Below are 24902 nucleotides of genomic sequence, written 5' to 3'. Positions count from 1 at the left end.
ACGCCTTCGCCCGGGCTGCTGCAGACCAGCCTGGAGCTGGAGGGTCGCTGAGCGCCGCGAGGACCGTGGGCGGGGCGCAAGGCCTCCGCGGGGGGAGGGGGGGGCTCCCGCGTTGGTCCCCAGGAAACCCCGCCTCGCCTGCGGGCAGCGCGGCACCCTCGGCCGGGTATGAAATGCCCGCTCCGCGTCTCCCGGCCAATCCCAAGTCGTCCTTCAAGACGTCCCTGCTCCGGAAAGCTGTCGCCCTAAAACTGCCCCGCCCCGTCCCTCCCGGCATGGCCATCCCCTTGGCGCTGGCAAGTGGGAGCGATGCGGACCCGGGCTGCTCCCCAGTCTCGAGCGGCACTCCCCCTCCTCCAGCCCGCCCCTGCCTGGGAAGATGCCAGCGTGAAACCAGAAGTGATTCACGCTACGCCACGTGATGGCCCCGCATCAGCGACCTGAAAGCGGGTGAGCTGCCGCTGTCTCCCACCTCCGCGCGCGGGAGGAATCACGTGTGCAGCCAGAGCCTGGCGCGGGAGTCCAGGGAGCTGGGCTCGCCCTCTGCGGACACTGCGGCGGAGAACAGAGTGATGAATAAATGAGTAACCACATCAGTATTTAAGTGTTCACTCGGACCGCTGGGGCTTATGCGTCACGAGTTGGGGGAAATTATAGGCGCTGGTGGAGGTTTTAAACAATTACTTACACCCATTAAGTGCCTACTATGTGCAAAGCCCTGGGTATTACTTGCACGCTTGGTTTATTATTAGTAATGATAACAATGGTTAATAATTACAGATGCTGAATTTCGGCCAATGCTGGTCCGTGTACTTTGCATGCGTTACCTCATTTTATCCCCAAAACAACCCTGTGGGGTGAGTATGGTTTTTATCCTTATTTTCAGGAAGGTAAAGTTGCAGCTTAGGGAGGTTAACCTGCCCAAGATCCGTAACTGGCAGAGGTGGGATGTGAATCCACACAGATGACCCCAAAGTCTGTACTTTTCTTTTTAACTTTCAGAGCCTGTATTAAAAATAGTATTTTTAAAAAAACATGTAACACACAGCTAAAAACAAAATAATAAAGTAAAAAAATCAAATGGGACAGAAACGCTTATGAGAAAAGCAAAAAATTCCCTTTCCACCCCTCATTCCAGGGATAACCACTTATAGCCATTTGTGTTTTCAGGCCTGGTAGTTACCTCCATATTTCTACATAAAATGCTTACATAACTATATCTAGAGTTATCAGGACTGGCCATTATCTATTGTCTTCCTCCTGTGATAGGTAATGATTTATCTCACACCCACTTCCCTCCCTCAATCTTATGTAGTTATGCTTTTTTTTTTTTTTTTTTTAGTTCCTCTGTTGGATACTTTGATAGTGGAAACCTTTATTTCTTCTTGGGGAGACTCTCCACAGTACATCTTGACTTTTTATGCTGTGAAAAGAGGATGCCAAAATCCCACTTTCCGGGCCATGTCCTCTGCCAGGAATATGGTTGTACACCGGGCACCTGAGACTCATGGGAGCATATGCACCAAGGCTCAATCCTAACAACCTTCCACCTTAACTGTGATCAGAATGGGGTGGAGGAGTTCTCCACACTGAGCCCCATAGCCCAGCATCCCTGTGGACAGCACCTAGCTTTGGAGACGGCCAGATCTGCCTATGGATCTTGGCTCTCTGCCACTTAGCAGCAAGAAGACCTGAAGATTAAGTCAGCTCTCTAACCTCTCAGCCTTGTTTCCTGATCTAGAAAATGGGGATAATGATTCCTGCTTTAAACAGTTGCTGAGAAGATGACATGAGAAAATATTGTCAAAGATTTTAACGCAGTGGAAGCCATCACAAATGATCTCAAAGCATCTGAACATCATATATAGTTTTTTTTCTGATTATAAGTTATTTGGAAAATATAGAAAAATATAAAGAAGGAAATAAAAATAGATTAGAATCTCACTGTTCAGAAATAAACACTGTTAACAATTTGTTGTATTGCTTTCCAGTCTTTTCTCTACACTATATGTTGTTGTTTTATATGCATTATGGTTGTGAGGCAACTGTACTGTAATGGTTAAACCTGTGGGCTGTGGAATCCTGGTCCTAGCATCTACTTTATGTGTACTATCTCATTTACCCCTGAAGACAACCATTTAAGGCAGGTGCTGTTGCTACTCTCAGCTTCACGGATGAGAAAGCTAAAGCAGCTAAAGTTTGGATGATTTTCCCCAAGTTTCTAACTGAAAAATTGCAAAGAGTGGACTTGAACTCAGGTCTGAGTGACTCTACTGCCTCTGGTACTCTGCCCTCACGCTAGCTTGTTGGTCATCTAAGCACTACATCATCTGAAGTCAATAAAGCGGGAAATGTTGCCATACCCATTTTACAGATGAAGAAATTGAGGTACAAAAAAGGTTAACAGACTTACCCAAGATTACAGAGTCAGGATGAAGCCCCTGAGAATGGATTCCCCAGGGGCTTTGCAAATGAAGATATCTTTACCAAACCACAACTAACATATTTGTCACTGTCCTTTAATGGTTCTGTTTCATCTGTTTCTCAGCTCTTCAACATGACCAGACTGCCTCTTCCCTCCCGCCTCCCTCTGCCTCCCCCATGGAGTGGCAAGGCTCCAGGAAAGGGCAAAAGAGAACTCAGATGGGCTACTCCCGCTCTCCTTCCTCCTGCCCTGGCCCTCATAGTTGGGCAAGGTCAGGCTTCCTGCTGGCCCGGGATTGCAGCTGCAAGAGGGCAGTGAAGCCAGGAAAGGCTTCCCTGCAGGTCACTTGGCCCTAGGAGAAAGGGCAGGCTCTGCTAGCTGTCTGCAGTTGAGAAAAGAGCAGAAACTCTGAAGACACTGAGGTCTTGGTTACCTAGAGGTGTTTTTTCCTCTGGAAGATGAGACCACCCATCCCCACCCACTGCAGTTTGATGTGAGGGTTACAGAGAGGACCTTCCTACTTCCTCTTCCTCCCCAGGGCTGGATGTGTTCACCGCCTCCCTGGGCCTCTCTAGTCCGTTAGGGACAGTTCTTGCTTTGAAAGAGTGGTCCTTTGTGTAATTTCCACTCATTGCTTCCCTCTGCAATATCATAACCCTTCCAGACAGGCACTTCAAATATATTTGCCTGACTCTTCAAGCTACATTTCCTCCTGTCCTTCGCCCTCCCTCCCACATCTGTTCTCTAGGCCCCTCACTGTAATAGAGTCACACAGCCCGGGTTCAAATCTTCGTGCCACCACTTACTAGCAGTATGAGCTTGGGCAGATTACTGAACCCCAGAGTCTCAGTTTCCACGTTATAAAATGGGCCTAATGATGGGAAATCACTTCATAAGGTTAGCATGAGAGGTATCTCAACATACTCTAAGCAGTGATGAGTAATATCATCTTAGAAATCTTTGCTTAAAGCAAAAGGTTGTACCTCCTTATTGTTTGATTTGCATTTCTTTGATTGCTAGTTAGATTGAACATTTTTTCAGTTATTAGTCATTTATATTTCCTCTTTTAATGAATTGTCTATTGCCTGAATTGTCTATTTTCTATGTCCATTTTTCTTTGAAGCCTTAACTTATCAATTTATATTAACCCTTTCTATGTTAATAATAACACTTTGTCTTTTATATTTATTGCAAATATGTTTTGACATAAGTAGTCAAATCGTTGAATTTCTTCCATTGTTTCAAGCTGAGGTTCTTCCACACTCACAGGTCCAATAAATATCCATTCATAGTTTTTCTAGTTTTTAAATTGTTTGGCTTTTTCTTTGTTCTTTCATTCTCTTTAAATTCTTCTAGAAACTATTTTGGTGAATGATTTGAGGTGAAAATCTAACCTTCTCTCCCCAACAGCTATCCAAGTTTCCCAATACTTATCGAAAAACCCTATCCCTTTGCCACTGATTTTCTCATGTAAGTTTTTATATACATACTATAGACAGAGTCTGAACTTTGTACTCTAGTCCACTGAGATTTATATCTTTTTGTCAGTGCTATTCTGTTTTAATTATTGTTGCCTTTTAAATGCTTTATACAGTGGAAGAGAAAATCTTTACTCATTTCTTTTTTTTCAGAGATTTTTATAGCTACTCTCACCTGTGTATTCATCCATATGAGCTCTAATTCTTTTTGGAATTGTGAGAGAAATTGTTGTGAGAAAAATTGACATCTTTACAAACAACAGCCATACTCTCGGCTTCTATTTAACATTGTACTGGAGGTTCTAGCTAGGGCAATTAGGCAAGAAAACAAACTAAAACTACCCAGGTTGGAAAGGAAGAGTAAAACTATCTCTGTTTGCAGATTACATGACCTTGTAAATAGAAAATCCTAAGGAATCCACTAAGAAATTATTAGAACTAATAAATGGGTACAGGAAGGTTACAGGATACAAGATCAATATATTAAAATCAATTGTATTTCTAAAACTAGCAATGAAAAATTAAAAATAAAATTAAAACAATTCCATTTATAAAAGTATAAAAAAGAATACAGTACTTAGAAATGAATAGAATATAACAAAAGAAGTATAAGATTTGTACACTGAAAACTACAAAACATCATTGAAAGAAATTAACAAAGACCTAATTAAATGGAAAGACATCTCACTTTCATGAATTGGAAGACTTAATACTGTTATGATGCCAATACACCCCAAATTGGCCTGCAGATTCAACACATTCCCCATCAATATCGCAGCTGCTGTTTTTGCAGAAATTGACAAGCTGATCCAGGAAATCATATGGAAATGCAAGGGACCCAGAATAGCCAAACAAGTCTTGGAAACGAAAAGCAAAGTTGGAGGATTCACACTTCCCGATTTCAAAACTTACTACAAATCAAGACAATGGGGTAACTGACATAAGGATAGACATAGATCAGTGGAAAAGAATTGAGATTCCAGAAATAAACCCTTATATTTATTGCTGACTGATTTTTCAATAAAGGTGCCAAGACCATTCCATGGGGAAAGAATGGTCTTTTCAACAAATGGTGTTAGGACAGCTGGATATTTGCATGCAAAAGAATTAAGTTGAACCCCTTCGCTACACCATACACAAAAGTTAACTCAAAATAGATCATAGACCTAAATATAAACACTAAAACTATAAAGCTTTTCGAAGAAAATGTAGAAGTAAATATTCATGACCTTGGGTTAGGCAAAGCCGTCTTAGATACAACACCAAAAGCACAAACAACCAAAGAAAAAATAGATAAACTAGACTTGATGAAAATTAAAAACTCTTGTCCTTCAAAGAACACCATCAAGAAAGTAAAAAGACAACCTATGGGATGAGAGAAAATATTTTTAAATCATATATGTGATAAGAGGCTAGTATCCAGAATATTTAAAGAACTCATAATTCAACAATAAAGACAACCCAATTTAAAAATGGGCAAATGATTTGAATAGATATTTCCCTAAAGAAGATATACAAATAGCCAATACATACATGAAAAGATATCAAAAACATTATCCATTAAGGAGATATAAATCAAAACCACAATGAAGTACCACTTCACTCCCTCTAGACAGATAGTAACAAGTGTTGTCAGGATGTGGAGACCCTGGAACCCTCATACATTGCTGGTGGGAATATAAAGTGGTACAGCTGCTTTGGAAAACATTTTGGCAGTTACTCAAATTGTTAAACATGGGAGCTACCATATGACCCAGCAATTTCACTCCTGGAAATATGCCCAAGAGAAATGAAAACATGCATCTTACATAAAAAGTGTGCATGCATATTCATTCCCAGATTCCTACCTCAAACCTACAAACCTATGCCCACCTGCATTTTTCCTATCTCAGAGAAAGAGGTGTTCCTGTGTGCTTCATTTTCCTCTCTGTGCCTTGAGGCACTCTAAGCTTCCATCTCCTCCTTCATTTCTGTGTTTCTTCTCCACTGGCTCCTTCATTCTCATCATATAAATATGCTCGTCTCTCCCAATATAAACAGAGAAAACAACAACTCCCCCTCTCTATCAGTCTGTACAATGTCCTCCTTTCCTTCAAGTTTTCTGAAGATGATTTACCCTCCTCGTCTTTATCCCCTTCTTCCTCATTCACACCCCAAACCACAGCAGCCTGGCTCTCCAAGCTCCTACCCCATCTGTGATTGCAAAATTCCAGGACCCTCCTTCAGTCTTTATCTTACTTGACCTCTCTTTGGCATTCAGTAGTTAATCACTCCCTTCTCCAAACTCCCTCAACCCCACTCTCTGCCTCTGGGCCTGCTCTTTTTTTTTTTTTTTTTTTTTTTATTTATTTGACTGTGCCGGGACTTAGTTGCAGCATGCGGGATCTTTTAGTTGTGGCATGAGGGCTCTTAGTTGCAGCATGTGGGATCTAGTTCCCTGACCAGGGATCGAACCCAGGCCCCCTGCATTGGGAGCACAGAGGGAGTCTTAACCGCTGGACCACCAGGGAAGTCCCTGGGCTCATCTACGCTTTTGCTCCTGCCTCTTCCTCCACTCACTACTTCTAGGTCTCCTTCAGGGGCTTCTCTTCCTTCCCCCATTTCTTAACATTGGTTTACTTCTCAGCCCTCTTCTCTTTTCACTCCTCAGACTTTCCCTGGAGATTTATTTGGAGAAATGGCTGATTCTAGGACTAGGGCAGGGAAAATACAAGATGAGCTTGTATGATTTTGTAAAGCCAGAAAACAAGGAAATCCTCAGGAAGAAAAGCAGGGGAAGTAGAGGGGTAGTGTCAAAAGAGCACAGACGCCAACATGAAAGAGCTCTCAGTGGCCAGAGCTGGAACAATTTGAGTAATACAATATATCACAATGGTATTGGATTATAACCCATAAAATAAAATAAATATCCATAAGTCTAAAGTTATATCAATAAATGATTGAATGAATAAATAAGTAAATGAGGAGAAGAGAAAAATCTTCCTTACAGAAGAATTCTGATAGATACTGCCCCCTCCAAGAAGTGGAACTTAATTCCCTTCTCCTTGTGTGTGACTGGACTCAGAGACTCACCTTCAAAGAATAGAGTATGAAAAATGGAAATTTTACAGTGACAAAACCTGGCAGACACCACCTTAATCAAGTGATCTAGATTAACATCCCTGGTGATAAATCATATTGATTAGCATGTGCCCAACGCAATAAGGGCTTTTCACCTCTGTGCCTTTCTAAAAACTCATAGCTGCTTTCTACACAAGAGAAAAACAACAGACAAATCCAAATTGAGGGGCATCCTTCAGAATACCTGAGTAGGACCCTTCAAAAGTGTCAAGGTCATGATAACCATCAGAGATGGGAGGAAATTTATGAGACATGTCCTTCCTTGAGGGGACCTGAGCTGTGTACGTCCCTAACACATCCCCCAAGTGCGATCCTTAAACACTAGGTTTTAGTTTTACCTGTTATTTTGAAGAAAAGACTTTTTAAAAATTAATTAGTTTATTTACTTCTATTGAGATATAGTTGATTTATAAGATTAGATAAGTTTCAGGTGTACAACATAGTGATTCACAATTTTTAAAGTTTATACTCCTTTTATAGTTATTATAAAATATTGGCTATATTCCTTGTGCTGTACAATCTATCCTCTTAGCTTATTTATTTTATACATAGTAGTTTGTACCTCTTAATCCCCTACTCCTATCTTACCCCTACCCCTACTCCTCTCATAACCACTAGTTTGATCTCTATATCTGTGAGTCTGTTTCTTTTTTGTTATATTCACTAGTCTGCTGTATTTTTTAGATTCCACATATAAGTGATAACATACAGTATTTGTCTCTCTCTGTCTGACTTATTTCACTAAGCATAAGATCCTCCAAGTCTATCCATGTTGTTGCAAAAGGCAAAATTTCATTCTTTTTTAGAACTGAGTAGTATTCCATTGTATGTATATATATATATATATATATATATATATATATATATATATATATATATATATATTTAACATCTTTATTAGAGTATAATTGCTTTACAATGGTTTGTCAGTTTCTGCTTTATAACAAAGTGAATCAGTTATACATATGTCCCCATATCTCTTCCCTCTTGCATCTCCCTCCCTCCCACCCTCCCTATCCCACCCCTCTAGGTGGTCACAAAGCACTGAGCTGATCTCCCTGTGCTATGTGGCTGCTTCCCACTAGCTATCTATTTTACGTTTGGTAGTGTATATATGTCCATGCCACTCTCTCACTTTGTCCCAGCTTACCCTTCCACCTCCCCCTATCCTCAAGTCCATTCTCTAGTAGGTCTGCATCTTTATTCCCGTCTTGCCCCTAGGTTCTTCTGACCATTTTCTTTTCTTTTCTTTTCTTTTTTTTTACATTCCATATATATGTGTTAGTATACGGTATTTGTTTTTCTCTTTCTGACTTACTTCACTCTGTATGACAGTCTCTAGGTCCATCCACCTCACTACAAATAACTCAGTTTCATTCCTTTTTATGGCTGAGTAATATTCCATTGTATATATGTGCCACATCTTCTTTATCCATTCATCTGTTGATGGACACTTAGGTTGCTTCCATGTCCTGGCTATTGTAAGTAGAGCTGCAATGAACATTTTGGTTCATGACTCTTTTTGAATTATGGTTTTCTCAGGGTATATGCCCAGTAGTGGGATTGCTGGGTCGTATGGTAGTTCTATTTTTAGTTTTTTAAGGAACCTCCGTACTGTTCTCCATAGTGGCTGTATCAATTTCCATTCCTACCAACAGTGCAAGAGGGTTCCCTTTTCTCCACACCCTCTCCAGCATTTATTGTTTGTAGATTTTTTGATGATGGCCATTCTGACTGGTGTGAGATGATATCTCATTGTAGTTTTGATTTGCATTTCTCTAATGATTAATGATGTTGAGCATTCTTTCATGTGTTTGTTGGCAATCTGTATATCTTTTTTGGAGAAATGTCTAAAAAATATGGAACGCTTCACGAATTTGCATGTCATCCTTGCGCAGGGGCCATGCTAATCTTCTCTGTATCGTTCCAATTTTAGTATATGTGCTGCCGAAGCGAGCACCCATTGTATGTATATTGTTGGACACTTAGGTTGCTTCTATATCTTGGCCATTGTAAACATGCTGCTATGAACACTGGGAGTTCATATGTCTTTTCAAATTAATGTTTTCATTTTCTTCAGATATATACCAAGGAGTGGAATTGCTGGATCATATGGTAGTTCTGTTTTTAGTTTTCTGAGGAACTTCTGTACCATTTTCCACAGTGGCTGCACCAACTTACCTTTTCACTTGTACATTTAGTGCACAAGGGTTCCCTTTGTTCCACATCCTCACCAACATTTGTTACTTGTGGTCTTTTTGATGATAGCTGTTCTGACAGGTGTGAGGTGATGTCTCATTGTGGTTTTGATTTGCATTTCCCTGATGATTAACAAAGTTGTGCATTTTTTCATGTGTCTGTTGGCCATCTGCATTTCTTCTTTGGAAAAATGTCTGTTCAGGTCTTCTGCTTATTTTTTAATTGGGTTGTTTGTTTGTTTGTTTTTGATGTTGAGTTGTATGATCTGCCTGTGTATTTTGGATATTAACCCCTTATCAGTCATATCATTTGCAAATATTTTCTCCCATTCAGTAAGTTGTCTTTTTTTTTGTGGATGGTTTCCTTTGCTGTGCAAAAGATTTTAAGCTTAATTGGGTCCCATTTATTTTTTGCTTTTATTTCTTTTATCTCAGGAAACAGAGCCAAAAAAAAAAAATATTGCTACAATTTATGTCAAAGAGTGTTCCGTCTATGTTTTATTCTAGGAGTTTTATGGTTTCTGACCTTACATTTAGACTTTCAATCCCTTTTGAGTTTATTTTTATATATGGTGTGGGAAAATGTTCTAATTTCATTCTTTTACATGTAGCTGTCCCGTTTTCCCAGCACCATCTATTGAAGAGACTCTCTTTTCTCCATTGTATATTCTTGCCTCCTTTATTGTAGATTAACTGACCGTAAGTGCATGAATTTATTTCTGGGCTCTCTATTTTGTTCCACTGATCTACATCTCTGCTTTTGTGCCGGTACCATACTCTTTTGATTACTGTAGCTTTGTAGTACAGTCTGAAGGAGAAAAGACCTTTCATTCTATCTTTAGAAAATATTACAAAATCATTGTTATGTGAAGACATGGTCAAATGAAACCAAAAGCAGCAGGAGAAAAGTATTACAAAAGTATGTGAGGTGGTTAGATTTTTTAATTACATTATTTTCTGGATTTGAGGATGTTTTTGGTATTTGTCAGCTTAATTTTTTTTTTAACTTTGGGGATAATTTTAGGTTTACAGAAAAGCTCCAAAAATAGTACAGAGAGTTCCCATTTATCCTTAACCCAGCTTCCATTAATGTTAACATTTTACAGGTACATTCGTCCAAACTAAGAAACCAACATTTGGTACAATATCATTAACTAGACTACAAACTTTATTCAGATTTTACCAGTTTTTCCATTGACATCATTTTTTCTTTTCCAAGATCCAATCCAGGATCCCACATTGCATTTGGTCATCATGTCTCCTTAGTTTTCTCCCATCTGTGATGTTTACTTGACAGTAATTCATTAAATGATACACTTGCTTTATATGATTTTCTGAATTTGTGTTATATTTAACAATAACAAATTAAAAACAAAAACAAAAAAAAGTCATAATGGTTTCTCATTGCTCTTAGAATAAGGGCAGCCAGCCTCAGCCTGGCCAGTGAGGCCCAAATGATCTTGTGCCAACCTACCTCTACAGCCTCTCCCTGACTCGTAGTGGCCTAGTCAAGCCGGCCTCCTTTCCATCTCTTGTATTTTACCTTGCTCCTTCCTGCCACAGGGCCTTTGCACCTGCTATTTCCTCTCCCTGGCACACTCTTCCCTCCTCTTTGCCAAGGTAACTCCTGCTCCTCTGTTGATATCATTTCAGCATCTCTCATGCAGTCCAGCCTTGCCTGGCCTCCCTAGCTGTGTAGAATATCCTTACCACAGCCTCTCATTGCTGTCCACAGGGGCAATGCTACACTGGTTTGAGTTTTCAAGGAGAGGCTAGAGAAGCTGAATTGTTGGGGAGAGTGAGAAGAATTTCAAGTTTCCCACAGCCACCTAGCAATCCACGAGGGAGGGGCAGGCAGAAGAGATCAGAGGGGACAGCAGAACCAGCAAAATTGCAAGAGGCATGTGTTTTTAAGCACGACTTTTGTTATTAGTTTCTAATTTTAGTGCATTAGGGGCAGATGACATGGTCTGTATGATATTGATTCTATGAAATTTATTACAGCTTCTTCTGGCCAGTTTAAATGTTCTTCTGGCGCTCAAAAAAATGTGAATTCTCTGTTGGGTGTAGGGTTCTATTATACCTAATAGATCAAATTTATTAATTGTATTGTTTAGATCATCAGTATCTCTAATTTTTGTCTTGCTCTGTTGGTGTCTAGGTTTCTAAGAGGAGCGACTTTGGAGTTACACAGGCTTAAGGATATTTATTTATAAGTAAAAAGATAAAGATTAATTTCTAAAAATTATACATTTTTCAAATTGTTGGGGTTGGGGAGAAACAACAAAGAAAACACAGACCAGAAAGCAAATGAGGGAAAATGAGGGGGTATTAAAAAGCAATCTGAATCTATAAAAGATGACACAACTAAATCTATCTGCATAACAATAATTGAATGGGAGAGACTTGCCAACTGAAAGAAAATACTTTCAGATACAGTTTTAAAAAACTAAATGAAAATATATGCTATCAATAAAAGATATGCCTAAAATAAAAATGCTCAAGGAGTTTGAAAGTAAAAGAATTGAAACTCAGTGGGTTTTAAAATAACTTGACGGCTTTTTGCCCATGGACGCCGCCAAGTGAGCATCGTTGACGTCTCCCCCCTCCACTGACATCATGTCTACGTCAGGGTCTCCCAAAGAGCCTGAACAGCTGCGGAAGCTCTTCATCAGAAGTTTGAGCTTTGAAACAACCGATGAGAGTCTGAGGAGCTATTCTAAGCAATGGGGAGTGCTCACAGATTGTGTGGTAATGAGGGATCCAAACACCAAGAGCTCCAGAGGCTTCGGGTTTGTCACCTATGCCATTGCAGAGGAGGTGGATATGGCCATGAATGCAAGGCCACACAAGGTGGATGGAAGAGTTGTGGAACCAAAGAGGGCCGTCTCAAGAGAAGATTCTCAAAGACCTGGTGCCCACTTAACTGTGAAAAAGATTTTTATTGGTGGCATTAAAGGAGACACTGAAGAACATCACCTAAGAGATTATTTTGAACTGTATGGGAAAATTGAAGTGACTGAAGTCATGACTGACCGAGGCAGTGGCAAAAAGAGAGGCTTTGCTTTCGTAAGCTTTGATGACCATGACTCTGTAGACAAGATTGTCATTCAGAAATACCGCACTGTGAATGGCCACAACTGTGAAGTAAGGAAAGCTCTATCTAAGCAAGAGATGGCTAGTGCTTCATCCAGCCAAAGAGGTCGAAGTGGTTCTGGAAACTTTGGTGGTGGTCTTGGAGGTGGTTTTGGTGGGAATGACAGCTTTGGTCGTGGAGGAAACTTCAGTGGTCGAGATGCCTTTGGTGGCAGCCGCGGTGGTGGTGGATATGGTGGCAGTGGGGATGGCTATAATGGATTTGGTAATGATGGAAGCAATTTTGGAGGTGGTGGAAGCTACAGTGATTTTGGCAATTACAACAATCAATCTTTAAATTTTGGACCCAGGAAAGGAGGAAATTTTGGAGGCAGAAGTTCTGGCCCCTGTGGTGGTGGAGGCCAATACTTTGCCAAACCACGAAACCAAGGTGGCTATGGTGGTTCCAGCAGCAGCAGTAGCTATGGCAGTGGCAGAAGGTTTTAATTACTGCCAGGAAACAAAGCTTAGCAGGAGAGGAGAGCCAGAGAAGTGACAGGGAAGCTACAGGGTACAACAGATTTGTGAACTCAGCCAAGCACAGTGGTGGTAGGGCCTAGCTGCTACAAAGAAGACATGTCTTAGACAATACTCATGTGTATGGGCAAAAAAAACTCGAGGACTGTATTTGTGACTAATTGTATAACAGGTTATTTTAGTTTCTGTTCTGTGGAAAGTGTAAAGCATTTCAACAAAGGGTTTTAATGTAGATTTTTTTTTGCACCCATGCTGTTGATTGCTAAATGTAATAGTCTGATCATGACGCTGAATAAACGTGTCTTTTTAAATAAATAAATAAATAAATAACTTGACTAATTGATTCTAAATTATATTCAGAAGAGTACATTTAGAGAGTAACAAATATTTGTTGAGTGCCTACTTGGTACCAGGCATGTGTTTTAAAGCTGCAATAATTAAAACAATGTAGGATAGAGCCAGAAGTAGACAAATAGAGTCAGCAGGAACAGAATAGAAAGTCTGGAAATAGCCTTACATGTGCATAGGATTTAATCTATGATAAAGATGATATCTTAAATATTAAGAAAAGGACAACTTTACTTCCCACTTGTAAAAAAAAAAAAGTCATAAATATTAAATACAAAGTTAGAATTCCAACTCATTAAAAAAAAATGTCAGATAGATTAAAGATCTACACATTAAAAACCCCACTCAAGTAATAGAATAAAATATAGGAGTTTACTTTTATATTTGGGGTTCCATCTCAACTGCTCAAAGAATTTGAATAAACAGTTCACAAGGGAAATACAAAGGGCAGTTTAACATATGCAAAAAAGTTTAACCTCATTGGTAGCTTAAAATTGTAAATTAATACAAAGTGATACCCAGTGTGGGGGGCGAAAGGATACCCTTGGAGTGAGTATGAACTGGCAAAGCCTTTTTAGAGACCAATTCAGCAATATCTATCAATAATTTAAAACAAGTTATCCCTATAATCTGGCAAGTCCATTTCAAGGAATTTACACTGTGGAAATCCTCACATAAATGTACAAAGAACATTGTAAAAGGATGTTCATTTCTGCTTTAAAACAGCAAACCACTTGGGATGGAGCCTAAAATATCCATTAATAGAGATGAAGTCATAGCATATCAGAGAAAAGGCCGTGAGCGCTGCAGGCTGCTGAGGAAAGGGGAGCTGTAGTCTCACTGGCCCTATGCTGAGGAAAATTTCCGGCAGAGACTACTGGCCTGAGAGTCTGAGGGTCACTCAGACCTTCAGTTCCATCCAGGGTGACCTGTGGTCTCCAAGTGCCAGAGTTTCTTTATACTGCTCGACTTCAGCTTTGGTGACTAACTTCTCATTTATTTTTAGAAAAACACTTAAGCCCTAGGCCTTTTAGTTAGGCAAATTATAAAGATATATCCAACATCCTATTTTAAAATAAAAAGGTTTAAAACAGTAAGAATCTCTGCATATTTTATACTGCCGGGGATGGAGGGGAAAAGCGTCTTTGTAAATGGTTCCCTTTCATTCATGTATTGATTCAACAAATGAGGGACAGACACAGCCTCTCAAGAAGCTGTCTTCACGGAGGGAGGAACTCTCGTGAGGGAAGAGATATTAAATAACCACAAAAATACAAAACTGAAAACTTCAGTAAGCACTGGGAAGGGATGGCATAGGATATGGGAGCCTGTATTATGGGGCTTTATATGTAGGAGTCTACAGTATAGGGAATATAGCTAGACTTCATTTCGGTTGGTCAGGGAAGGTTTCCCTGAGGAAATTGCCTTAGGTGAGACCCAAGAAAGGTGAGAAGCAGAAAGGAATCCCAGAACAGTTTGCATAAAAAGGAAAGGGCTTGTGCAAAGGCCCAAGGCAGGGAATTGCTGGGAACAATTATGACATTAAAAAAAGGCTGGTGTGGCCTGAGTACAGAGTGGGATGGCAGGAGGGAAAGGCAGGAGCCTGTGGGCCACTTTAAGGATTTGGGATTTTCTACTAAGGGCAATGCAAAACTATTTGTGGATTAGGAAAATGTTTATTTTCAACAAATATGATTCAGACCAGGCAGTCTCCAGAGTTTTGGGCAAGGGTGTGGCTATATACTGGTCAAAACAGTTACCCACAGGAAATTGGGAGGAGAGCCAGGAAGGCAGCCAGAAGTACTCCAGGGCGAATCTCCTCTTCAGTACGGAGACCCTGAGGGGCCCCCACTGGCAGTGCCAGAGCACATCGGTGGGGCTGTTTTGTGAGGCTGTGCACAAGCTATAATCCAGACAGATGAATCCAGACACTGGGAGGTACACTGATGGTGTTCTTGGGTGGGGATGGGGTGCAGGAAACGGGTAAGTTTTGAGTAAGTTCTGCCATATTGATGGGGAATTGTGCTGCCTAATTTTCCAATTAAAAAAAAATTCAGATTATAATATGAAATTTTAAAGTTTTTAGTGTTTGCAGCGAATTCAAAATTTATAAAATATATTGGGCTTCCCTGGTGGCGCAGTGGTTGAGAATCTGCCTGCCAATGCAGGGGACACGGGTTCGAGCCCTGGTCTGAGAAGACCCCACATGCCGCGGAGCAACTGGGCCCGTGAGCCACAACTACTGAGCCTGCGCGTCTGGAGCCTGTGCTCCGCAACAAGAGAGGCTGCGATAGTGAGAGGCCCGCGCACTGCGATGAAGAGTGGCCCCCGCTTGCTGCAACTAGAGAAAGCTCTCGCACAGAAACGAAGACCCAACACAGCCAAAAATAAATAAATAAATAAATAAATAATTTTTTTTAATTTATAAAATATAAATCAAATACATTTGAGGTTGGATATTTTATTAGTTGCCTGTAGCCATTACAATAAATTACCACAAACTTGGTGACTTAAAACAGCACAAATGTATTCCCTTGCTGTTCTAGGGTCCAGATATCTGCAATCAGTTTTACTGGTCTAAAATCAAGGCATCAGCAGGGCTGTGTTCCTTCTGGAGGCTCTAGGGGAGAATCTACTTCCTTGCATTTCAGAGCTTTTGGCGATGCCTGTATTCCTTAGCTCCTGACCCCTTCCTCCAGCCTCTTGTTTCCATCTTCACATCTCTTACTTCTGTAGTCAAATCACCCCCTGCTTCCTTCTTATAAGGGTACTTGTGATTACATGTAGGGCCCACATACGTGGATAATCCAGAATAATCTTCCCATTTCAAGATCCTTAACTTAATCACATCTTCAGAGTCCCTTTTGCTATATGTGTAAAATTATATTCACAGGTATCAGGGATTAGTATCTGAATATCTTTGGGGCCATTATTCATTTTGTCACAGGTGTATAGTTGAATATAGCCCTCAGATTTGAACCTATCTCAGATTTTCCCCCAGCTACAATAATAAAATGTCCCTAAATTATCCCAATACTCTGGTCCCTAAACCTATGATACTTTTTTTTTAACAGCTTTACTGAGGTTCAATGTATATACTCTAAAATTCACCCATTGTAATTATGTAAGTACATACATAATTCAATTATGTTTAGTAGATTTATAGAGTTATGCAACTATTACAACAATCCAGATTTTTTGCAGTCAATCCCCACCCCTAAATCCAGCCCAGGCATCCACTAATCTACTTCTGTCTGTATAGATTTACCTTTTCTGTATACTTCGTGTTAATGGGATCATATCATATACAGTCATTTGTGTCTAGCTTTCACTTAGTATAATGTTTTTGAGGTTCATCTCTGTCATAGTGTGTGTCAGTAATCAGTAGTTACTCCTTTTTATCACTGAGTAGTGTTCCATTGCATGAATAAATCACATTATGTTTATCCATTAAGCTGTTAATGGACATTTGGATTATTTCCTAGTTTTGGCTATTGTGAGTATTGCTGCTACGAATATTCATGTGCAATGCTTTGTGTGGACATATGTTTTCATTTGTAAGCTTATTTTTAATTTTTTAAGAAACTGCCAAACTGTTTTCCAAAGTGGCTGTACCACTTTACACTCCCATCACGTATGTATGTGGAATCCAGTTTCTCCACGTCCTTGCCAACACGTGTATAGAATATCTTTTTCCCATTGAATTGCCTTGGAAACTTTGCCAAAACTAAATTGACCTTATGTGTGAGGGCTCATTTCTGGACTCTCAATTCTATTTCATTGGTCTATATGTCCATCTTAATGCCAGTACCATGTTGTGTTGATTACTGTAATTCTGTAGTAAGTTTTGAAATCAGAAATTGTGAGTGCTCCAACTTTTTTTTTCAAGATTGTTTTGACTATTCTAGATCTTTTGCATTTCCATATTAATTTTAGAATTAGCTTGTCAATTTCTGCAAAAAACACAGCTGGGATTTTGATAGGGATTGCACTGAATCTGTAGATCAATTGGGGCAGTATAACCATCTTAACAATAGTAGTTTTTTGTGAATTTCTTAGCATTTTCTATATACAGGATCGTGTCATTTTTGAATAAAGACAGTTTTACTTCTTTTCCAATGTGAATTGCTTCATTTTTATTTTTTACTTTTTGGCCTTATCACACTAACTAAAACCTCCAGCACAATGTTGATTAAAAGTGGCAACAGGGAATTCCCTAGAGGTCCAGTGGTTGGGACTCTGTGCTTCCACTGCAGGGGGCACAGATTCAATCTCTGGTTGGGAAACTAGGATCCCACATGCCACCCGGTGCAGCCTCAAAAAAAAAAAAAAAAAAACAATGGCAACAGCAGGTATCCTTGCCTTGTTCCTGAATTTATAGGGAAACATTCAGTCTTTCACCACGACATTTAATATTGACTGTAGGGACTTCCCTGGTGGCTCAGTGGTTAAGAATCCGCCTGCTAATGCAGGGGACATGGGTTCAAGCCCTGGTCCAGGAAGATCCCACATGCTGTGGAGCAACTAAGCCTGTGGGCCACAACTACTGAGCCTGTGCTCTAGAGCCCACAAGCCACAACTACTGAGCCTGTGTACTACAAGTACTGAAGCTCACATGCCTAGAGCCCATGCTCTGCAACAAGAGAAGCCACCGCAATGAGAAGCCCGCGCACTACGACAAAGAGTAGCCCCCACTCGCCACAACTAGAGAAAGCCCACGTGCAGCTACGAAGACCCAACACAGCCAAAAAAATTAAAATAAATTTTTTAAAAAATTGACTGTAGATTTTAGTTAGATACACTTTATCACGTTGAGAAAGTCCCCTTTTATTCCTAGCTTAAGAGCTTTTATCATTAATGGATGGTGGATTTTGTCAAATGTTTTTTCCACATCTACTGAAATGACATTATGGTTTTTGTCATTTATTTTATTAATATGGTGATTTACCTTCATTGATTTTCAGATGTTAAACCAACCTTGCACTCCTGGGATAAAGGCCATTTGGCCATGGTGTATAACTCTATTTATATGTTGCTGGATTTTATTTGATAATGTTGTGTTAAGGATTTTTGCAAGTATGTTCATAAGGGTCTGTTTTCATAGAATGAGTTGGGGAGTGTTCCCTTCTCCTCTGTCTTATGAAAGAATTTGTGAATTTGTGAAAGATAATATTATATCATCTTTAATTATCTAATAGAATTCACCAGTGAAATGTTCTGGGACTGAACTTTTTTTTTTTTTGGCTGTGCTGAGTCTTTGTTGGTGCATGCGGGCTTTTCTGTAGTTGCGGCTAGCAGGGGTTACTCTTCGTTGCAGTGTGCAGGCTTCTCATTGCAGTGGCTTATCTTGTTGCGGAGCGCAGGCTCTAGGTGCGCGGGCTTCAGTATTTGCAGCGTGCGGGCTCAGTAGTTGCGGCACGAGGGCCCCAGAGCCCATGGGCTTCAGTAGTTGTGGCACGTGGGCTCAGTAGTTGTGATGCACAGGCTTAGTTGACCCACGCATGTGGGATCTTCCTGGCCCAGGGATCAAACCCATGTCCCCTGTACTGGCAGGCAGATACTTATTTATTTATTTATTTATTTATTTATTTATTTATTTATTTATTTATTTTTGGCTGCATTGGGTCTTCGTTGCTGTGTGCGGGCTTTCTCTAGTTGTGGTGAGCGGGGGCTACTCTTTGTTGTGGTGCGTGGGCTTATTGCAGTGGCTTCTCCTGTTGCGGAGCACGGGCTCCAGGCACACAGGCTTCAGTAGTTGTGGCTTGCAGGCTCCAGAGCGCAGGCTCAGCAGTTGTAGCACACGGGTCTTAGTTGCTCCGTGGCATGTGGGTCTTCCCAGACCAGGGATGGAACCCGTGTCTCCTGCATTGTCAGGCGGATTCTCAGCCACTGCGCCACCAGGGAAGTCCCCCCTAGAGACATTTTTTAATGTGGTTCTTAGTACAGCAAGCATTTTGAAGCCTTGTTGCCTGAGAATTTCTTTTTGAAGTATAGTTGATTTATAATATTGTGTTAGTTTCAGGCATACTGCATAGTGATTCAGGGTTTTTTTTCAGATTATGTTCCATTATAGGTTATTACAAGTTATTGAATATAATTCCCTGTGCTATACAGTAAACCCTTGTTGCTTATCTATTTTATGTATAGTAGTTTGTATCTGTTAATTCCGTACTCCTAATTTGTCCTACCCTCCCTCTCCCCTTTGGTAACCATAAGTTTGTTTTCTATGTCTGTGAGTCTGTTTCTGTTTTATATATAGATTCATTTGTATTATTTTTTTAGATTCCACATATAAGTGGTATAATATAATACTTATCTTTCTCTGACTTACTTCACTAAGTATAATATTCTCTAGGTCCATCTATGTTGCTGCAAATGGCAATACTTCATTCTTTCTTATGGCTTAGTAATATGCTATTGTATGTTATAGACCACATCTTTTTAAGCCAATTGTCTGTTGATGGGTACTGGGTTTGTTTCCATGTCTTGGCTGTTGTAAACAGTGCTGCTATGAACATTTTGGAGCATGTGTCTTTTCAAATTAGAGTTTTCTTTTTTCCTAGATATATGTACAGGAGTGGGATTGCTGGATCATATGGTAGCTTTATTTTTGGTTTTTAAAGTACCCTCCATACTGTTTTCCATAGTGGCTGCACCAATTTACATTCCCACCAACAGTGCAGGAGGGTTCCCTTTCCTGAGATCTTTTTTTTTTTAAAGTCTTTTCACACTTGAAAGACAAGCTGGCTGGATATAAAATTATAGGTTCAAAGTTATATTCTTTTAATACTTAACAAATATTACTCCATTGTCTTGTGCCCAATGCTGTGACTGAGAGGTCTAATATCAATTTAACACTGTTAGAATTTTCTCTTTGGTATTTTTAAATTTTTTTATTTTAAAAAATTTATTTATTTTTTATAAATAAATTTATAAATAATTTTTTATAAATAAATTTATTTATAAATTTATTTTAAAATTTTATTTATTTTTATTTTTTATTTTTAAATCTCATGTGGGCTTTCCCTTCTCTCTTTTATTTTCCACTCTATGGCCCTTTCAATCTGAGGTCATTCATCCTTTTTAAATCTGAAGAATGTAGATCTATTGTTCTTCAAATATATTCTTCTTTTCAGTTTCATTTTCTCCTTCTGAATTCCCGTTATATGGATGTGGGCATTCTACTTCTTTCCTCCTTATTTCTTAACTTTTATTTTTTATCTCCTCATTCTTCAATGAGTCCTTCTTGGACTCATATCTCAATATGATATTCTGACTAATTAATCTATTTTTATCTGTTATATATCTCAATTATTGTTTTCTTTATTTCAATTATTATCTTTTTCCTTTGATTCTTTCAAATTTTTTCTTGTTTTTGTTTTACACTGCTAATATCTCTTCTGTGTATTTATAGAACTGATTTGAAATTCTTGGCCCATCTGTAATGAATATTTCTGCTTCTGTCCTGCTGTTTCTGATCTTACATGTTGTGATTTTATTTTTCTTTTGGTTGAATTTTACTCTTTGAGTATCTCAACATTTTGGCTTGTTAGCCCATATTCCCTGGGGATATTGGCTGCTCTGTCCTACACTGACTTTGAGGGAAAGACAGAAGGCCACTCAGTGTCTGCTAGCCTGTTAAGTTCAAGGAGAGGACAGGGACTCCTCAGATCTCGAGTGGAGTACCCCAGGCATCACGCAATCACAGGTCATCACTCCTGCTTGTTTGCATTTGCCCCTGTGTTGAAAGGAAGCTGCCTCTACTGATTGGAAGGGCCAGCCTGGGGGTTTGGAGGACAAAGGGTGGAGGAGTGAGGGATTACTCAGAAACAGTTGTTCCCCCAGTTTATCAACTCTTGACACCGGCAGGGCTTTATGCTGCCCTGAGCTCATCCCCACAGACACCCTGACCAGTGGTCTGAGCCACTGCATCTGCAGTTCTGCAGCGAAGGACAAGCAATGACTGTCCAACGCAAAGGTGTGGGAGAGGCAAGAGCAAAAAGTCAATCACTTTTCCACACCTATGGTCAATTAATCTTTGACAGAGGTGGCAAGAATCTACAGTGGAGAAAAGACAGTCTCTTCAGCAAGTGGTGTTGGAAAAGCTGGACAGCCACAGGTAAATCGATGAAGTTAGGACACTCCCTCACACCATATACAAAAATAAACTCAGAATGGCTTAAAAACTTAAGTATAAGACATGACACCGTAAAACTCCTAGAAGAGAACATAGGCAAAACATTCTCTGATATAAATCATAGCAATGTTTTCTTACGTCAGTCTCCCAGGCAATAGAAATAAAGGCAAAAATAAACAAATGGGACCTAATCAAACTTATAAGCTTTTTCACAGCAAAGGAAACCATAAACAAAATGAAAAGACAACCTACGGACCAGGAGAAAATATTTGCAAATGATGTGACCAACAAGGGCTTGATTTCCAAAATATACAAATAGCTCATACAACTCAGTAACAAAAAACCAAACAACCCAATCAAAAAATGGGCAGAAGACCTAAATAGACATTTCTCCAAAGAAGACACACAGATGGCCGACACTCATATGCTCAACATCACTAATTATTAGAGAAATGCACGTAAAACTACAATGAGGTATTAACTCACACCAGTCAGAATGGCCGTCATCAAAAAGTCTACAAATAATAAATGCTGGAGGTGGTGTGGAGAAAAGGGAGCCCTCCTACACTGTTGGTGGAAATGTGAATTGGTGCAGCCACTGTGAAAAACAGTATGGAGGTTCCTTTAAAAACTAAGAACAGAGTTACCATATGATCCAGCAATCCCACTCCTAGGCATATATCCAGAAAAGACAAAAGCTCTAATTCGAAAAGATACATGCACCCCAATGTTCATAACGGCAGTATTTACAATGGCCGAGACATGGAAGCAAACTAAGTGTCCATCAACAGATGAATGGATAAAGAAGATGTGATAGATATATATAGATATAGATATAGATATAGATATACACACACACACACAATGGAAAAGAGTGAAATAATGCCGTTTGCAGCAACATGGATGGACCTAGAGATTATCATATTAAATGAAGTAAGTCAGACAAAGACAAATATCATATCACTTATATGTGGAATCTAAAAAATAGTACAAATGAACTTATTTACAAAACCGAAACAGACTCACAGACATAGAAAACAAACTTATGGGGGGTGGGATGAATTGGGAGATTGGGATTGACATATATACACTACTGTGTGTAAAATAGATAACTAATGAGATCCTACTGTATAGCACAGGGAACTCTACTCAGTGTTCTGTGGTGACCCAGATGGGAAGGAAATCCAAAAAAGAGGGGATATATGTATACATATAGCTGATTCACTTTGCTGTACAGCAGAAACTAACACAACATTGTAAAGCAACTATACTCCAATAAAAATTAATAAAGAAAAGATTTAAAAAAAAGAAAACAAACTTATGGTTACCAAAGGGGAAGGGGGAGAGGGATAAATTGGGAGTATGGGATTAAACAGCACATTACCATAAATAAAATTAAAAACAAGGATTTACTGTAGAGCACAGGGAACTAAATTCAATATCTTGTAATAAACTATAATGGAAAAAAAGCAAAAAATAAATTTTAAAAAGTCCATCACTTTTCTTTTATCCTTATGGTTACAGCTACCCTTGCCTTGGACTGTACCTATCCTCCACCCACACACACACACACACACACAACCACAAACACACAGTCCAATTCTAAGTAGCCGTTTAGCTCCCCAGTGGTTTCTTCTTTGTTGTTATTTCCAGGATTTCATATTTCTCTCTATAATTCCTCCTGTGTTGAGCTCGGGAAGGGAGCCAGCAGCTCAAGTGAATTCCCATCTTGGCAGGAACTGGGGCAGCCATGAGATGTCTATTAGTCAGTTCGAAGGAGAGGTAAGCTAGACAGCTGGATAGACAAGTAAGGGGAGAGACTGGGGCTAGAGATACCTATCTGAGTCACCAGGGCATAGGTGGTTTTTCAAGCCGTGAGTCTGGGTGCAATCCTCTGGGGAAGGAGTATAAATACAGGAGGCATTTTGTATAGATACAGGAGTATATTTTGAAAAATATACTCCTTACTGTAAGTAAAATTCTAAATCTGGTTTGTACATTAATCCCTTATCAATTTGGCCAGTGTGAATCAGTCCTGGTGAGAATGCTCACTTTGGGGATCTCACAAAATTCAAGTGTCTGGTTCAGCAAATCTAAGGCTCAGAACCTGGCCTATTATGTCTCCGTGGTCATGTGCCATCCCCTGTCCCCACCACCAGACTCCCTCTGCTCATATCTCCTGTATTAGTTTAACTTCCTGGGATAATGTGAGGGGTAGAAAAAACGGTGCTTATAAAAAAGTTTTGGAAATCAATAGCGTCTGAACAATTGTAAAATACCTGATCTTTCTAACTATGATGTTCCTTTTCTCTCTGAGTGGGCAAATAGATGTGTTCACATCCTCACAGGATGCTCAGGACTCGAGGACAAGCTCCTGCACAGGCTGAAGATCCATGAGTAAGGTGACGGCAGATCCTGAGACACAGAAGAGCACAACTGGGCTGTTGTCATTGCTTGGGGTACCCAGGAGCTCAGGCAGGTTCCCACTCAGCCAGGAAGTTAACTGAAAAGGCTGAGTGAAGGCACAGGCAGAGAATGTGCAATCAAAGACCAGTGAGTAGGGAGATCGGAGACCACAGCCTGGAAATCTGAGACCCTGGTAGGCAAAGGAGGGCACTCCAAATTTTAAGATCTCCCAGCATTCAAAAACCCTCACTATCCTGTGATTTCTTCAAAAGACCTTATCTTCCACCCCATTCCATCAAGCCATAGCTAAAATATTGTCATGGCCAACACAAAACCATTGTTGAAACCCTGGCCTCTCAACATCCCACTTTCTGACACCAACCTGCTACCCCTCCAACTCTTGTACCCTTAGTCTCTCAGTGCTTGCTCTTCAATCTTATTGAGGCTTCTATCCCTTGACAACAGTCCACCAGTATTCACTGAGTATCTACTATGTGCCAGGTACAGTATTAGGTGCTTTCCTTCCTCATTCCCTCCTATTGGATGCTCCAAGGAGTATCACTCTCAACCTGACCCCTCAAACTTCCACTGCACCTGCCCCAAACAAGGTCCACCACCCAACTTCAACAATCCTGCTAGGAAGGAATTCCCTGGAAGTCCAATGGTTAGGACTCTGTGCTTCCACTGCAGGGGGCATGGGTTCCATCACTGGTCTGGGAACCAAGAATCTACATGCCACACAGCACGGCCAAAAAAAACACAAACAAACAAACAAACAAAAAAAAACCTAATCCTGCTCTGGAAGGGTCCTTTGATCAGGCACCAACACCGTCAGCCCCCAACCATCGCACACAAGCACATACACTCAGAGAGAAACGAGCCAGTAACGTCCTTGAATAATATTCACAGCTTCCACAACAAATCATCCTGACCCATCTACCCTTCCCAGCCTGTTCCTAATCCTTCAGACTTCCAGTTTCTGGTTCCTTGTTTGCCTGTTTAGGACCACACCTTGCCCCTCACACCTGTTCGGCCTGCTGTCTTTCCTCTCAGACTCCATCCTATCAGAACCTATTAGGACCTTTACTTACTCTGCTCCTATATGGTGGCTTCCTTGCCTGTCTCACTCTGTTCACAGGTGAGCTTCCTGCCTCCTCCCACCCACCCACCCGCCACCC

At 40.2% G+C, this 24902-nt stretch overlaps 1 pseudogene across 6 annotated transcripts; it reads left to right on the top strand.

Annotated features, from left to right (window-relative positions):
* The first annotated feature begins 311 nt into the window (after positions 1-311).
* Positions 312-24865, top strand: LOC309611648 (heterogeneous nuclear ribonucleoprotein A1-like 2 pseudogene; annotated as a pseudogene). 6 transcript variants are annotated; one of them, XR_014249758.1, is made up of 3 exons: positions 312-450; positions 781-857; positions 1742-24865. The product of XR_014249758.1 is annotated as a heterogeneous nuclear ribonucleoprotein A1-like 2 pseudogene (transcript). The 6 variants fall into 6 exon arrangements; XR_014249759.1 differs by having other exon boundaries at positions 1724-24865; XR_014249761.1 differs by having other exon boundaries at positions 1343-24865.
* The last annotated feature ends 37 nt before the right edge of the window (positions 24866-24902 follow it).

Source organism: Balaenoptera borealis (assembly GCF_965194805.1).
Source record: "Balaenoptera borealis genome assembly, chromosome: 15".
NCBI lineage: Eukaryota > Metazoa > Chordata > Mammalia > Artiodactyla > Balaenopteridae > Balaenoptera > Balaenoptera borealis.
This window is presented reverse-complemented; position numbering and strand designations above follow the sequence as displayed.